Source organism: Oncorhynchus nerka, linkage group LG6, assembly GCF_034236695.1.
Source record: "Oncorhynchus nerka isolate Pitt River linkage group LG6, Oner_Uvic_2.0, whole genome shotgun sequence".
NCBI classification, from domain to species: Eukaryota; Metazoa; Chordata; class Actinopteri; order Salmoniformes; family Salmonidae; genus Oncorhynchus; species Oncorhynchus nerka.
The window spans coordinates 60,866,991-60,883,625 of record NC_088401.1 but is presented as its reverse complement, the minus strand read 5'-3'; the positions used below and the strand labels follow the sequence as shown (position 1 = coordinate 60,883,625).

Genomic DNA, 16,635 nt, shown 5'->3' with positions numbered 1-16,635 from the left:
CTGTTACACTCACAGACAATATTTTGACAGTTTTGGAAACTTTAGAGTGTTTTCTATCATAATCTGTCTATCTGCATATTCTAGCATCTGGTCATGAGAAATAGGCCGTTTACTTTGGGAACGTTATTTTTCCAAACATAAAAATAGTGCCCCCTAGCTTCAAGAGGTTAAGACATGTGCTAGCTAGCTAGGAAAACAATGAACCTAGCTAGGTAAAGTGTAAGATCACACACGTCATGTAAAGTGCATTTTGCTGAAAAATAAATAAATAAATAACCTTCAAATGGCTCTCCTGTGAAATTGTGACTTGCAACATACGCCTAGTTAAACGGGTCACCATTAATGTGTTGAAAATTCCAAATTGTTTGCATAGTCAGTTTACACAAAGCACTGACACCCACTTGCACCACCAAAAATACCACCATGGGTCTTTTCACAGTCCCCAGTTCCAGAACAAATTCAAGGAAATGTACAGTATTATACAGTCTTTTGTCTGTAATGTTTTTTTTTGTTATGTGTCGGATGCTAGTAAGACTAGCTGTCGCCATTGGCGTCGGCTGATGGGATCCTAATAAATCAAATCTCTCTCTCTCTCAACCACATATAGAAGCCTGAAAAACAGTAATAACTGGGGGAAATACAACAGACCATGGCTGAGAGGATGATTGCTTCTCAAAGTGGTAAGTACCAAGCATTTACACTGTGATAATCTGTTTTTGTCTCAACTGTTTGACTTTGATTACAGTTGTGATCAGAGCCATGTACTGTATATACAGCACCAGTCAAACATTTGGACACCTAATCATTCAAGGGTTTTCCTTTATTTTTTACAATTTTCTACATTGTAGAATAATAGTGAAGACATCAAAACTATGAAATAACACATAGAATAATGTAGTAAGCAAAAAAGTGTTAAACAAATCAAAATATTTTTTACATTTGAGATACTTCAAAGTAGCCACCCTTTGCCTTGATGACAGCTTTACACATTCTTGGCATTATCTCAACCAGCTTCATGAGGTAGTCACCTGGAATGCATTTCAATTAACAGGTGTGCCATGTTAAAAGTGAATTTGTAGATATGTTTTCCTTCTTAATGAGCTTCAGCCAATCAGTTGTGTTGTGACAAGGTAGGGGTGGTATACAGAAGATAGCCTTGTTTGGTAAAATACCAATTCCATCTTATGGCAAGAACAACTCAAATAAGCAAAGAGAAACAACAGTGCATCATTACTTTAAGACATGGTCAGTCAATGCGGAAAATTTCAAGAACTTTGAAAGTTTATTCATATGCAGTCGTAAAAACCATCAAGCGGAATGATGAAACTGACTCTCATGAGGACTGCCATAGGAAAGGAAGACCCAGTTACCTCTGCTGCAGAGGATAAGTTCATTAGCCAGCCTCAAAAATTACAGCCCAAATAATTTCTTCAGAGTTCAAGTAAGACACTTCTTCTCAACATCAACTGTTCAGATGACACTGCGTGAATCAGGCCTTCATGGTCGAATTGCTTCAAGGAAACCAGTACTAAGGGACACCAATAAGAAGAAGAGACTTGCTTGGGCCAATAAACATGAACAATGGACAATAGACTTGTGGAAATCTGTACTTTGGTCTGAATTTGACATTTTTAGTTTCTAACCGCTGTGTCTTTGTAATATGCAGAGCAGGTGAACGGATGATCTCTGCATGTGTGTTTCCCACTGTGACGCATGGAAGAGGGGGTGTGATGGTGTGGGGGTGCTCTGCGGGTGACACTGTATGTGATTTATTTATAATTCCAAGCATACTTAAGCAGCAGGGCTACCACAGCATTCTGGAGCGATACTCCACCCCACCATGTTTCCACTTAGTGGGAATATCATTTGTTTTTCAACAGGGCAATGACCCAAAACACACCTCCAGGCTGTGTAAGGGCTATTTGACTAAGAAGGAGAATGATGGAGTGCTGCATCAGATGACCTGGCCTCCACAATCACCTGACCTCAGCCCAATCGTGATGGTTTGGAATCAGTTGGACTGCAGAGTGAAGGAAAAGCAGCCAGCAAGTGCTCAATATACGTGTTGGAAAATCATTCTTCATGAAGCTGGTTGAGAGAATGCCAAGAGTGTTAAATGCTGTCATCAAGGCAAAGTTTGGCTACTTTAAAGAATCTAAAATCTAAAATATATTTGGTTTTGATTAATTAACACTTTTTTGGCGACTAGAAAATACTACAAAGTAGTACAAATAATGAAAAACCCTTGAATGAGTGGGTGTGTACAAACTTTTGTTGTCATTGGTTAATCATGGTCTACGGTAGCCATTTTGAGTTTGGAGAAGGGAAAGGTGTTAAGTGGTTGTATTGAAACATACAAGCCATTAGCAGGTAATTGATGGCCCTCTGGGTGTTTTTCCTCAACTGTGGTCCTATTGTGGGGGGAACAATTATAGAGGTGAATGCTTGATTGAATATACGGCTAATGCACCTGAATTGGAAAGAGCAGGGAGTCATGCATTAAATTGAGGGTGAGCTGTAGAGAAAACAAGAGGAATTTACGGGCTGCATTAGATCTACATTATAACGGTATAACATATTACAAGATGGGGCAGTGACATACCACCTAATAATCTCCTTCTCACCCCCTCCCCCCCCCCCCCCCCCTTAAAAGACCTAGATGCACTATTGTAAAGTGGCTGTTCCACTGGATGTCATAAGGTGAAAGCACCAATTTGTAAGTCGCTCTGGATAAGAGCGTCTGCTAAATGACTTAAATGTAAATGATGTAATACTCTTTATTGGTAATATACTGTGTGTTCCACATATTCCCATGATACAACCCACAGAGATGATCAGGGATTCCTATTTATCTGATACATCTCATTTGACTGCTGAAACATATTGTGTTTGGGGAACAGTCATTTGACCCCATTAAAGGCTCTAACTGGTCACAAGAAGGGATTAAAATAACAAACATAGGTGGTTCTGAGGCTTATGGGCAATCTAATGTTAGTCGCCTAACTGCTACTTGTGATATTTTAATGCCATTCGAAACAGACTGAAGGAATTTTCAAACGGAACTGAGTCTCCCTGAATATGAAAGATATATTTGTGTTTGTTCCCAAAAGTGACACATTTTTTGCCTCCCCTAAGGTTTTTTCCTTTGTTTGTTTTGCATTTTACTTTCCAGTATTTATCAAGCTCTTTGCTTAGGGGACTGACCCTCCAGACCAAAGTGGGAAAATAATTGGTTTACATACAATGTGATTCACGTCCCCCACCATACATTGTGCCATTTTATTGGTATTAATAATATAATGATGTCAGCGATTGGGTGCAGAGTGAAAGCGGAGTCAGGCGCAGGACACAGGTATGGAGTAATCCAACTGAGTTTACTCAAAGAATAAAGCAAAATTCTAACACGAACACAACCACTAACGACATAAACAATCACGGACAGAACAGAAATGTGTGTCAGATGGTTAAATAGGGAATGTAATGAGGGAATGTAAAACAGGTGTGTGTGTAATCAGACAAAGCAAAACGAAACACAAAAATGGATCGGTAGTGACTAGAAAGCCGGTGACGTCGACCGCCGAACACCACCCGAACAAGTTAAAGGGCCGACTTCGGCGGAAGTCGTGACAAATGACAAACATCATCACATTTCAAGTGTGAATTATGAATATTCCAATTTAAAAGGCTATTGAAGGTCAATATGCAACAGTGTGTGCAGTTAAATTTGAATTGTCCTATGTCAAGTATAAGTTACTATTTAACAACAAGATAGTACTCCTCCCACTTTTTCCCCTGCCCTGCTACAAAGTTTCTCCCTGCAGGCTGTCACTGAGTCTGAGAGCTCCTTAAACTTGATCCCACAAAAACATCTGGGTCAGATGGTTTAGACCCCTTCTTCTTTAAGGTTGCAGCCCTTATCATCGCCAAGCCTATCTCTGACCTTTTTAACCTGTCTCTACTCCCATGGCTTGGAAGGCCATCAAGGATCAAGCTGATCCTAGGCCAATTCCTTTTTTGCCCTGTTTATCAAAAGTGTTGGAAACACTTGTCAATAATCAACTGACTGGCTTTCTTGATGTCTATGGTATTCTCTCTGGTATGCAATCTGGTTTTCCGCTCACGTTATGGATGTGCCACTGCAACCTTACAAGGTTCTCAATGATGTCACCATTGCCCTGGATTCTAAGCAATGTTATGCTGCTATTTCTATTGACATTGCCAAAGATTTTCATACGACAGACCATTCCATTCCGGCTAAGGAGTATTGGTCTCTGAGGGGTCTTTGACCTGGTTTTCTAACTACCTCTCTCAAAGAGTGCAGTATTGAAAGTCAGAACATCTGCTGTCTCAGCCACTGCCTGTCATCAAGGTTGTACCCCAAGGCTCGATCCTAGGCCCCATGCTCTTCTCAATTTACATCAACAACATAGCTCAGGCAGTAAGAAGCGCTCTCATCCATTTATATGCAGACGATACAGTCTTATACTCAGCTGGCACCTCCCCGGATTATGTGTTAAACGCTCTACAACAAAGTTTTCTTAGTTTCCAACAAGCTTTCGCTGCCCTTAACCTTGTTCTGAACACCTCGAAAATATAGTGGTTTGGTAAGAAGAATGCCCTTCGCCCCACCAGTATGATTACTACCTCTGAGGGTTTAGAGCTTGAGGTAATCACCTCATACAAGTACTTGGGAGTATGGCTAGACACTACACTGTCCATCTCTCAGCACATCAAAGCTGCAATTTAAGGTTAAATCTACACTTGCTTTCCTTGCTTTCCTCTATCGTCATTGCAACTCTTTCACCCCAGCTGTCAAACTAACCCTGATTCAGATGACTGTCCCACCCATGACAGATTATGGAGAATTCATTTATAGATCATCAAGAAAAGGTGTTCTTGAGCGGCGAGATATTCTTTACCATTCGGCCAATAGATTTGCCACCAATTCTCTTATAGGACACATATACTCCTCTGTAAACTGGCCATCTCTGTATACCTTTCGCAAGACCCACCGGTTGATGCTTATTTATAACACCCTCTTAGTCCTCACTCCACCCTATCTGAGATGTCCACCTCAGCCCTCATCCTCCACATTCAACACCCGTTCTACCAGTCACATTCCGCTTAAAGGTCCCCAAAACAGACACGCATTGCTGGGTCGCTCGTCTTTTCAGTTCGCTGCAGCTAGCAACTGGAATGAGCTGCCAAAAACACTCAAAGTGCACAGTTTGATCTCCATCTCTTCATTCAAAGACTCAATCATGGACACTCTTACTGACAGTTGTGGCTGCTTCACGTGATGTATCGTTGTCTCTACCTTCTTGCCCTTTGTGCTGTTGTCTGTGCCCAATGTCTGTACCATGTGTTGTGCTGCTACCATGTTGTCCTGCTGCCACGTTGTGTTGCTACCATGCTGTGTTGTCATGTGTTGCTGCCATGCTATGTTGTTGTTTTTGGTCTCACTTTATGTAGTGTTGTGGTGTCTCTATTGTTGTGATGTGTGTTTTGTTCCAAATCTTTATTTTTAATCCCAGCCCCTGTCCCCACAGGAGGCCTTTTGCCTTTTGGTAGGCCGTCATTGTAAATAAGAATGTGTTCCTAACTGACTTGCCTAGTTAAATAAAGCTTAAATACATAAATAAAAAGTAGTTCTATCATAATAACTTGATCAACTGTATACTTTCAACATAAAGTGATTTTTGGAATGTTTCACAGGATATTTCATCACCTTTGGCTGAGATGATTTCTGGTGGGAATTGCGTGTGTTTATAATATTATTTAGTTTTCAACAAGGCATGCAAGCCCCGATCGCTGATACTCCATTAATCAATGCCCCTTCTGTCATTTCTGCACACAGCATCAACTCTCATCCAAGGCGTGTTCCACCGCTGCATGTTTGTTCATACGATCATGTTTGGGGGAGGAGGATACCCAACGCTGTTAATCCATAACACTCAAGAGTTTTTAATTAACAAGTCAGAACTCTGACAGACTTTTATCCCAGCCCCTCAACATGAATGATAGAGATGATAGGCCTCGATTGAAAGACAAGCAAAGGTGATGTTGTGTGAAGGGAACGAGACTCCAGACAGATAGTGTCATCCCACAGTATTACTCTTAAATGTTCATCTCTCCATTCTCAAGGGAAGACTCAGCCGAGCGTGGCGTACACTTTTTGATCTCAATTAAAACGCCGTGTCCCTCCACAGATTTTATTGATGCAAACGTTGTGTCTATTCAAGCTACAAGCAAAACATCCAGTTGCAGTTTAATATTAAACGATGCATTAAACTAAACTGCCTCACCAACTCCCCAGATTTCCTTAATCAATATAAATGTCATTAATGGCTCCCTATCCTCTAGGGCTCTGGTCACAAGGAGTGCACTATATAGGGAATAGGGTGCCATTTGGGACACAGATGGTGTCTGATGGGCACTCTGTTCAACCTACAGAAACTGCAGTTTCAGGGGATTGAATCATTGAGAATTGTCCTCAACAATTCTAGAGGACCCATCAGTATGCACCATTGGCTCAAAAACAAAGAAATGTCATTACATATGAGAATCAATACCTGTATTCATTTGCAAAACCATTGACTGAATTACAACCTGCATGTTGGCAACTGCCATCTGTTAATTAAGTGCATTATTGATTGTTTTTGAATAACAATCATTCCTCGCTCAATACTGCACTCCTGAATGTATTTCAACTGTGCAGTTGAGTTGTACATCAACAACATATGACTAGTTTACAGCAAGGGATAGCATGCTCAACCTCTTGGCAATGAGATTTGCATTTACCTAGATTTTTTTTTTAATACCACTAGGGAAGGTAACATTATCTTTGATGTGGAGCAGTATACTGTAATTAGTAGTAGTAGTAGCAGTAGTAGCAGTAGTAGCAGTAGTAGCAGTAGCACTAGTAGTAGTAGTAGTAGCAGTAGTAGTAGTAGTAGTGGTGGTAGTGGTAGCAGCATCAGCGGTGATAGTAGCAGCAGAGGTGATAGTAGCAGCAGCAGTGGTGATAGTAGCAGCAGTAGCGGTGATAGTAGCAGCGGTGATAGTAGCAGCAGCAGGGGTGATAGTAGCAGCAGGAGTGGTGATAGTAGCAGCAGCAGCGGTGATGGTAGCAGCAGCAGTGGTGATGGTAATAGCAGCAGTGGTGGTAGTAGCAGCAACAGTGGTGATAGTAGCAGCAGCAGCAGTGATAGTAGCAGCAGCAGCGGTGATAGTAGCAGCAGCAGTGGTGATAGTAGCAGCAGCAGTGGTGATAGTAGCAGCAACAGTGGTGATAGTAGCAGCAGCAGCGGTGATAGTAGCAGCAGCAGTGGTGATAGTAGCAGCAGCAGTGGTGATAGTAGCAGCAGCAGCGGTGATAGTAGCAGCAGCAGTGGTGATAATAGCAGCAGCAGCGGTGATAGCAGCAGCGGTGATAGTAGCAGCAGCAGCGGTGATAATAGCAGCAGCAGTGGTGATAGTAGCAGCAGCAGCGGTGATAGTAGCAGCAGCACCGGTGATAGTAGCAGCAGCAGTGGTGATAGCAGCAGTGGTGATAGTAGCAGCAGCAGTGGTGATAGTAGCAGCAACAGTGGTGATAGTAGCAGCAGCAGCGGTGATAGTAGCAGCAGCAGTGGTGATAGTAGCAGCAGCAGTGGTGATAGTAGCAGCAGCAGTGGTGATAGTAGCAGCAGCAGTGGTGATAATAGCAGCAGCAGCGGTGATAGTAGCATCAGCAGTGGTGATCGTAGCAGCAGCAGCAGTGATAGTAGCAGCAGCAGTGGTGATAGCAGCAGTGGTGATAGTAGCAGCAGCAGCGGTGGTAGTAGCAGCAGCAGCGGTGATAGTAGCAGCAGCAGTGGTGATAGTAGCAGCAGCAGTGGTGAGAGTAGCAGTAGCAGTGGTGATAGTAGCAGCAGCAGTGGTGAGAGTAGCAGCAGCAGTGGTGATAGTAGCAGCAGCAGCAGCGGTGATAGTAGCATCAGCAGTGGTGATAGTAGCAGCAGCAGCGGTGGTAGAAGCAGCAGCAGTGGTGATAGCAGCAGTGGTGATAGTAGCAGCAGCAGCAGTGGTGATAGTAGCAGCAGCAGTGGTGAGAGTAGCAGCAGCAGTGGTGATAGTAGCAGCAGCAGTGATCATAGTAGCAGCAGCAGTGGTGATAGTAGCAGCAGCAGTGGTGAGAGTAGCAGCAGCAGTGGTGATAGTAGCAGCAGCAGTGGTGATAGTAGCAGCAGCAGTGGTGAGAGTAGCAGCAGCAGTGGTGATAGTAGCAGCAGCAGTGGTGATAGTAGCAGCAGCAGTGGTGAGAGTAGCAGCAGCAGTGGTGATAGTAGCAGCAGCAGTGGTGATAGTAGCAGCAGCAGTGGTGAGAGTAGCATCAGCAGTGGTGATAGTAGCAGCAGCAGCGGTGGTAGAAGCAGCAGCAGTGGTGATAGCAGCAGTGGTGATAGTAGCAGCAGCAGCAGTGGTGATAGTAGCAGCAGCAGTGGTGAGTAGCAGCAGCAGTGGTGATGGCAGCAGTGGTGATAGTAGCAGCAGCAGTGATCATAGTAGCAGCAGCAGTGGTGATAGTAGCAGCAGCAGTGGTGAGAGTAGCAGCAGCAGTGGTGATAGTAGCAGCAGCAGTGGTGATAGTAGCAGCAGCAGTGGTGAGTAGTAGCAGCAGCAGTGGTGATAGTAGCAGCAGCAGTGGTGATAGTAGCAGCAGCAGTGGTGAGAGTAGCAGCAGCAGTGGTGATAGTAGCAGCAGCAGTGATTATAGTAGCAGCAGCAGTGGTGATAGTAGCAGCAGCAGCGGTGATAGTAGCAGCAGCAGCGGTGATAGTAGCATCAGCAGTGGTGATAGCAGCAGTGGTGATAGTAGCAGCAGCAGTGGTGACAGTAGCAACAGCAGTGGTGATAGTAGCAGTAGTAGTAGTAGTAGTGGTAATGTGCCTAGTAGTAGTGGTAGTAGTAGTAATACTGGCCGTAGTAGGAGTAATGTGCCTAGTGGTGGTGGTGGTGGTAGTAGTAGTAGTAGAAGTAGTCCTTGTAGTAGTATTATCAGTAGCAGTAGTAGTAGTAGTAGTGGTAATGTGCCTAGTAGTAGTGGTAGTAGTAGTAATACTGGCCATAGTAGGAGTAATGTGCCTAGTGGTGGTGGTAGTAGTAGTAGTAGAAGTAGTCCTTGTAGTAGTATTATCAGTAGCAGTAGTAGTAGCAGTAGTAATAGAAGTGGTGTTCTGACGCCGTGTCCCTCCACAGATTTTATTGATGCAAACGTTATCTATTTAAGCTACAAGCAAAACATCCAGTTGCAGTTTAATATTAAATGATGCATTAAACTAAACTGCCTCACCAACTCCCCAGATTTCCCTAATCAATATAAATGTCATTAATTTCTCCCTATCCTCTAGGGCTCTGGTCACAAGGAGTGCACTATATAGGGAATAGGGTGCCATTTGGGACTTGGTGTCTGATGGGCACTCTGTTCAACTCTGTTCAACCTGCAGACACTGTGCTGTGAATCATTGAGAATTGTCCTAAACAAACCTAGAGGACCCATCAGTATGCACCATTGGCTCAAAAACAAAGAAACGTCATTACATATGAGAATCAATACATGTATTCATTTGCAAAACCATTGACTGAATTCCAACCTGCATGTTGGCAACATCCAACTGTAAATTAAGTGCATTATTGATTGTTTTTGAATAACAATCCTTTCTCGCTCAATACTGCACTCCTGAATGTATTTCAACTGTGCTCAAAACATCATGGCAATGAGATTTGCATTCACCTTGTTTTCTTTCAATACCACAAGGAAAGGTAGCATTATCTTTGATGTGGAGCAATATACTGTAATTCGTAGTGGTAGCAGCAGCAATAGCAGTAGTAGTAGTAGCAGCAGTTGCAGTAGTAGCAGTAGTAGTAGTAATTTTAGAAGTAATAGCAGTAGTAGTAACAGTAAAAGCAGCAGCATTAGTAGTAGCAGGCCTGTTAGTAGTAGTGGTAGTTGTTGTTTAGTAGTAGTAGTAGTAATAGCAGTAAAAGCAGCAGTAGTAGTGGTGGTAATAGTAGTAGTAGTATGTGATAGTACTAGTAGTAATAGTGATAGTAGTAGTAGTGGTGGTGATAGTAGCAGTAGTAGTAGTAGTAGGTGTAGTAGTTGTTGTTGTTGTAGTGTTAGAAGTAGTCCTAGTAGAAGTAGTCCTAGTAGTAGTAGTAGTAGGTGTAGTAGTTGTTGTAGTGTTAGAAGTAGTCCTAGTAGAAGTAGTTCTAGTAGTAGTAGTGTTCTGGATGATGAGCTCTGTTTGAACATACTTACATTATTAGTTGACCTACGTATGTCTGTGTGTATGTATGTATTCCCTCCAGCAATGGGCAGACTTAAGTATCAAATCAATATTTTCCTTAGCAAGGTTACTCCTTTTCCTGTCTGGCCATTGAAGATACATTTCTTTCCACATATCACATGATCAAATTTAAGCTTGAGGCAATAATGCCCTCATCCTCTCCAATAGTCAACCTGTTGCATATTCCATCCATTTGCACCACTGTTTATGATATTGATGGTGGCCCACTCTTACAGAATGTGATTTTAAGACACTAATCAACTCACACTTCCACGAGGGCCGATAACAAGTTTTGACAGACATTCTTCTGACTCGACTTGGGCTCACTCTTTATATTGATCTGGAGGAGAGGTGGGCGGATGGGGGTGGCCCACAGGAATCAGCTTGACTACATCACAAATTAGGTTGGTTTGTCCTCTCTATGCCTCACCATACCTGCTCCCTCCCTCCCTCCTCCCAACCACCCAGCCCCTCTTCCAGCTGGATGGCTGTATAATAGAAAGGCCCCGTTGCATTTCAAAACATCCCTGGTACCCAGGTGACATCCTCTCCTGCCACACTCCATCCCGGCGACGCAGCTAGAACGTGACAGAGCTGTTAATTAGAATACATCAATGTATCAAGAGGGATTACACAGCTTGCCACTGACACATGGGGACAATACAAAGAGTGCTGCAATACTTTCCAACCAGAAAATGTAGAAATGTTTGGGCATGTTTCAGTTTCTCCTTAGTGTTGGAATGCAACGGGGATGCATTTGTGGCAAATGTTCAGCCGTGAACAAGATTTGACTGCATATAGTATATCTTCTATGGTCCTACAATGTGTCCCTATAATGTGTCCCCAAAATGCTCAGTGTACTCTGCTCTCACGTGATTGGCCAGGGACCTTGGCTTAGTATCAGCTCACTCAACACATAGCTGCAGATGACCCTGTGCCTGTTAGCTCTTAAGGAAATAGGCAGAATATCCCCTCTGACTTTAAGTCTCGTACGGGGCTTGGGCTAATGCAGCTAAAGGTGCAAAGTACTGAATGATTTCAAAAATGGACACACTTGACATTTGGGTACAGGACTCATGTCCTGACATTCTGGTTCTCTCTGAAACATTAAATGGTTCTGTAGCTGATAAAGACGCTGAAGTAAATGATTATAATGTGTTTAGATGTGACAGATGATAGAAAGGGGGAAGAGTGGCCATATACAGTAGCAGTCAAAAGTTTGGACACACCTACTCATTCAATGGTTTTCTTTATTTTTTACTAGTTTATACATTGTAGAATATATTTTGATTTGTTAAAAACGTTACTACTGTACATGATTTAATATGTGTTATTTCATCTTTATGATGTCTTCACTTATTCTACAATGTTGTTGTGTTGCTGTGTCATGTTGTGTTGTTGTGTTGCTGCCATGCTATGTTGTTGTCTTAGGTCTCTCTTTATGTAGTGATGTGTTGTCTCTCTTGTCGTGATGTGTGTTTTGTCCTATATTTTATTTAATAAAAATCAATTATCCTAGCCCCCGTCCACACATGAGGCCTTTTGCCTTTTGGTAGGCCATCATTTTAAATTAAGAATTGTTATTAACTGATTTGCCTAGTTAAATAAATAAAATAAAACATAAATTACAATGTGTAGAACATACTAAAAATAAATAAATAACCCTTGAATGAGTAGGTGTAGCCAAAACTTTGACTGGTTCTGAATGTAACATCTAATTTCATGGCATCCCAATCTTTAAATATTTCTGCTCCCAAGAAATTTCAGCTCCTGGTTGTAGATGTGTCCATAAATCAGATTATCCATTTATTTGTTGCTGGGATTTATCCTCCCCCCTGCTGCCATGACCGATGGTATTGGTGTTACTGTAACACCTTTTTTGTCATCTGAGTTGGTCATTTTATGGGATTTGAATCTGGATTGGCAATCCCCGGCCTCAGATCAATTTAAGAGTATATGCATTGATTTTAATCCGAATCAATTGACTCTCAAAACCCACATGGCTAAATTTTAAAAATCCTGTTATCTACACATTGATTGATTTAATTCTTACTAATAACCGCCATAAATATTTGTCTATTGGAGTATTTGCATATGATCTCAGTGATCATTGTACCACAGTATGCATTACAGACACAAAACAGCAAATACTAATCCGTGTTTAATTAAGAGTAATTTTCTCCTCAAGGGTTTTTAAATTATATGTTAAGTCACTATTTCCTGTATTCCTGACCCAGAGTTGGCTATATAACATTTCTCCTACATATTGATTTCTCTGGCACATAAACACGCCCCTTTTAAACAATTCAGAGTCAAAGATACAATCTCCATAGACAAACATTGGCAGTAGAATGGCCACACTTAACTGCTCAGTGACTTTCAACGTGGCCACAAGTCAGTTTGTCAAATGTATGCCCTGCTAGAGATGCCCTGGTCTACAGTAAGTGACAGCTCAGCTGCGAAGTGGTAGGCCACACATGCTCACAGAACGTGACCGCAGAGTGCTGAAGTGTGTGGCGCGTAGAAATTGTCTGTCCTCAGTTGCAACACTCACTGCCAAGTTCCAAGCTGCCTCTGGAAGCAGCTTTAGCACAATAACTGTTTGTCGGGAGCATCATGAAATGGGTTTCTATGACCGAGCAGCTGCAGACAAGCCTAAGATCACCATGCGCAAAGCCAAGTGTTAGCTGGAGTGGTGTAAAGCTCGCTGCCATTGGACTCAGTGGAAACGCATTCTCAGGAGTGATGAATCACGCTTCACCAACTGGCAGTCCAACGGATGAAACTGGGTTTGGCGGATGCCAGGAAAACGCTTCCTTCCCGAATTCATAGTGCCTACTGTAAAGTTTAGTTGAGGAGGTGTAATGGTCTGGGGCTTTTTTTTCATGGTTCGGGCTGACCCCTTAGTTCCAGTGAAGGGAAATCTTAGCGCAACAGCATCCAATGACATTCTAGATGATTCTGTGCTTCCAACTTTGTGGCAACAGTTTGGGGAAGAATGCCCCCGTGCGCAAAGCAAGGTCCATACATAAATGGTTTTGTCGAGATCGTGTGGAAGAATTTAACTGGCCTGCACTGTACCCTGACCTCAACACCTTCGAACTCCTTTGGGATGAATTGGAACGCCGACTGTGAGCCAGGACTAACATCAGTGCCCGACCTCACTAATGCTGTTGTGGCTGAATGGAAGTAACTCCCCGCAGCAATGTTCCAACATCTAGTGGAAAGCCTTCCCAGAAGAGTGGAGGCTGTTATAGCAGCAAAGGGGGGACCAACTCTATTAATGCACATAATTTTGGATTGACGAGCAGGTGTCCACATACTTTTGTTCATATAGTGTAGCAAGGGAAAATAATGTGTCTCTATAATACATCGTTCCACCAACCATTCTTCCACCAACCTATGTTCTAAAATCAAATCAAAATGTATTTGTCACATACACATGTTTAGCAGGTGTTATTGTGGGTGTAGTGAAATGCTTGTGTTTCTATCTCCAACAGTGCAATACGATCTAACAATACACAAAATACACAACCTAAAAGTAAAATAATGGAATTAAGGAATATACAAATATTAGGATGAGCAATATTGGAGTGGCATAGACTGAAATACAGTAGAATAGAATACAGTATATACAGTTAAAGTCAGAAGTTTACATACGCTCGTAAGCTTGTAAGATGAAGAACACCATCCCAACCGTGAAGCATGGGGGTGGCAGCATCATGTTGTGGGGGTGGCAGCATCATGTTATGGGGGTGCTTTGCTGCAGGAGGGACTGGTGCACTTCACAAAATGTATGGCATCAAGAGGCAGGAAAATTACGTGGATATATTGAAGTAACATCTCAAGACATCAGTCAGGAAGTTAAAGCTTGGTCGCAAATGGGTCTTCCAAATAGACAATGACCCCAAACATACTTCCAAAGTTGTGGCAAAATGGCTTAAGGGCAACAAAGTTAAGGTATTTGAGTGGCCATCACAAAGCCCTGACCTCAATCCAATAGAACATTTGTGGGCAGAACTGAAAAAGTGTGTGCGAGCAAGGAGGCCTACAAACCTGACTCAGTTACACCAGCTCTGTCAGGAGGAATGGGCCAAAATTCACCCAACTTATTGTGGGAAGCTAGTGGAAGGCTACCCGAAACATTTGACCCAAGTTAAACAATTTAAAGGCAATGCTACCAAATACTAATTGAGTGTATGTAAACTTCTGACCCACTTGGAATGTTATGAAAGAAATAAAATCTGAAATAAAAAACTATCTCTGCTATTATTCTGACATTTCACATTCTTAAAATAAAATGGTGATCCTGACTGACCTAAAGCAGGGAATACATTTTTACTAGGATTAAACGTCAGGAATTGTGAAAAACTGAGTTTTAATCTATTTGGCCAAGGTGTACGTAAACTTCCGACTTCAACTGTATATATGAGATGAGTAAAAGCAAACATATGTTAACATTATTAAAGTGACTCGTGTTCCATTATTAAGTGGCCAGTGATTTCAAGTCCATGTATATGGTACAGCAGCCTCTTCAAACTAGTTAGGGATAGGCGGGACGCAAATGTCTCAACTGGCAAATTGCCAGATTCAAATAAAATACTATAAAATTCAAACTTTCATTAAATCACACATGTAAGATACTCAATTAAAGCTACACTCGTTGTGAATCCAGCCAACATGTCAGATTTTTAAAATGCTTTTATCTGATGATAGCACCAGCAGTAAACAAAGGGGCGGTAAGCAAATTGAAGTGGGTCTTCGCTGTCAAGTAAGGTAGAGGTGATATGATCCTTAACTAGCCTCCATTAACTAGCCTCTATGGCCCAAGACTGAGAGGAGCACATCAAGCTGTAGGTTTCACATTTTAATAAAAATAGTTTTTCAGTAACTGTTGACCATCCTTCCTAGTCCAGCTCCACACTCCCAGGTGTTGAAGCTTCATCTGAAAAGGCTGAAACAACAGAGAAAGCTTTAGCTTGCACATGCTCTGAGTAAAGGGGAGTGTCCGTAGAGTTGAGGCAGCGGAGGCAGGCCTGCCAGCAGCTGATAGTGGACAGAAAGAAACGAGCGACGAATTCATTGCTACTGGGGTTATGATAATTTATTATGGGCATGGATGTTTCAAATATTATAATTTTTGGCCCCAAGCTATAAGGCAGTGCCTGCTTTCCCTGCTTCCTCTGGGCACAAAGGAGACTTGAATTCAGTGACGGTTTCTAGGAAGATGGGGTATAGGGATACAGTATGAATAGAGTGAAATTCATGCAGTTTGACCCAAAAAACGTGACACAGTTCTATTTTCAAGTCTAAGAGTACAGAAAATGTCAGTAATATTAGTTGAATAAGCTCTCAATGGATCTGTATGTTTTTCCTTTCGCCCACTACAAGACGTATCCTCATTATAATGATTTACGCTATGCTATGAAATCTCAAGGCAAAATTCAACAGGAAGTGGTTGCAATGATGCCAAAATTACGTCATTACAACCACTGGGTATGAAATACAATGCAAATCAAGTTATTATGGAACTGATTTTCATTGAATTGAATACAAATAAAATCCAATATTATTTGTCACAAGCTTCGTAAACAACAGGTGTAGACTAACAGTGAAATGCTTACTTACGGGTCCTTTTCCATCAATGCAGAGTTAAAGATACAACAATAGAAATGCTGACACGAGGAATAAATACACAGTGAATAATGAATAAAGAATAAAAAATAATATGGCTATATACAGGGAGTACCAGTATTGAGGGGATGTGCAGGGTTATGAGGTAATACCATGGCTATATACAGGGAGTACCAATACTGAGGGGATGTGAAGGATTATGAGGTAATACCATGGCTATATACAGGGATTACCAGTACTGAGGGGATGTGCAGGTTTATGAGGTAATAACTTGGCTATATACAGGGATTACCAGTACTGAGGGGATGTGCAGGGTTATGAGGTAATACCATGGCTATATACAGGGAGTACCAGTACTGGGGGGATGTGAAGGATTATGAGGTAATACCATGGCTATATACAGGGAGTACCAGTACTGAGGGGTTGTGCAGGGTTATGAGGTAATACCATGGCTATATACAGGGATTACCAGTACTGAGGGGTTGTGCAGGGTTATGAGGTAATACCATGGCTATATACAGGGATTACCAGTACTGAGGGGATGTGCAGGTTTATGAGGTAATACCATGGCTATATACAGGGATTACCAGTACTGAGGGGATGTGCAGGTTATGAGGTAATGAAATTAGCTATACTGTATACAGGGAGTACCAGTACTGAGTGGATGTGC

The 16,635-nt window shown here is 42.1% G+C and overlaps 1 protein-coding gene across 1 annotated transcript in view; it reads left to right on the top strand.

The window, feature by feature from the left end:
* Window positions 1–605: 605 nt before the first annotated feature.
* The window catches only part of LOC115130798 (leucine-rich repeat and immunoglobulin-like domain-containing nogo receptor-interacting protein 2), a 139,777-nt gene continuing 123,747 nt past the window's right edge, over window positions 606–16,635 (top strand). Inside the window, exon 1 of the mRNA XM_029662251.2 lies at window positions 606–680. The gene's annotated coding sequence lies outside the window, so the exon portion shown is untranslated. The remainder of the gene's footprint in view (window positions 681–16,635) is intronic.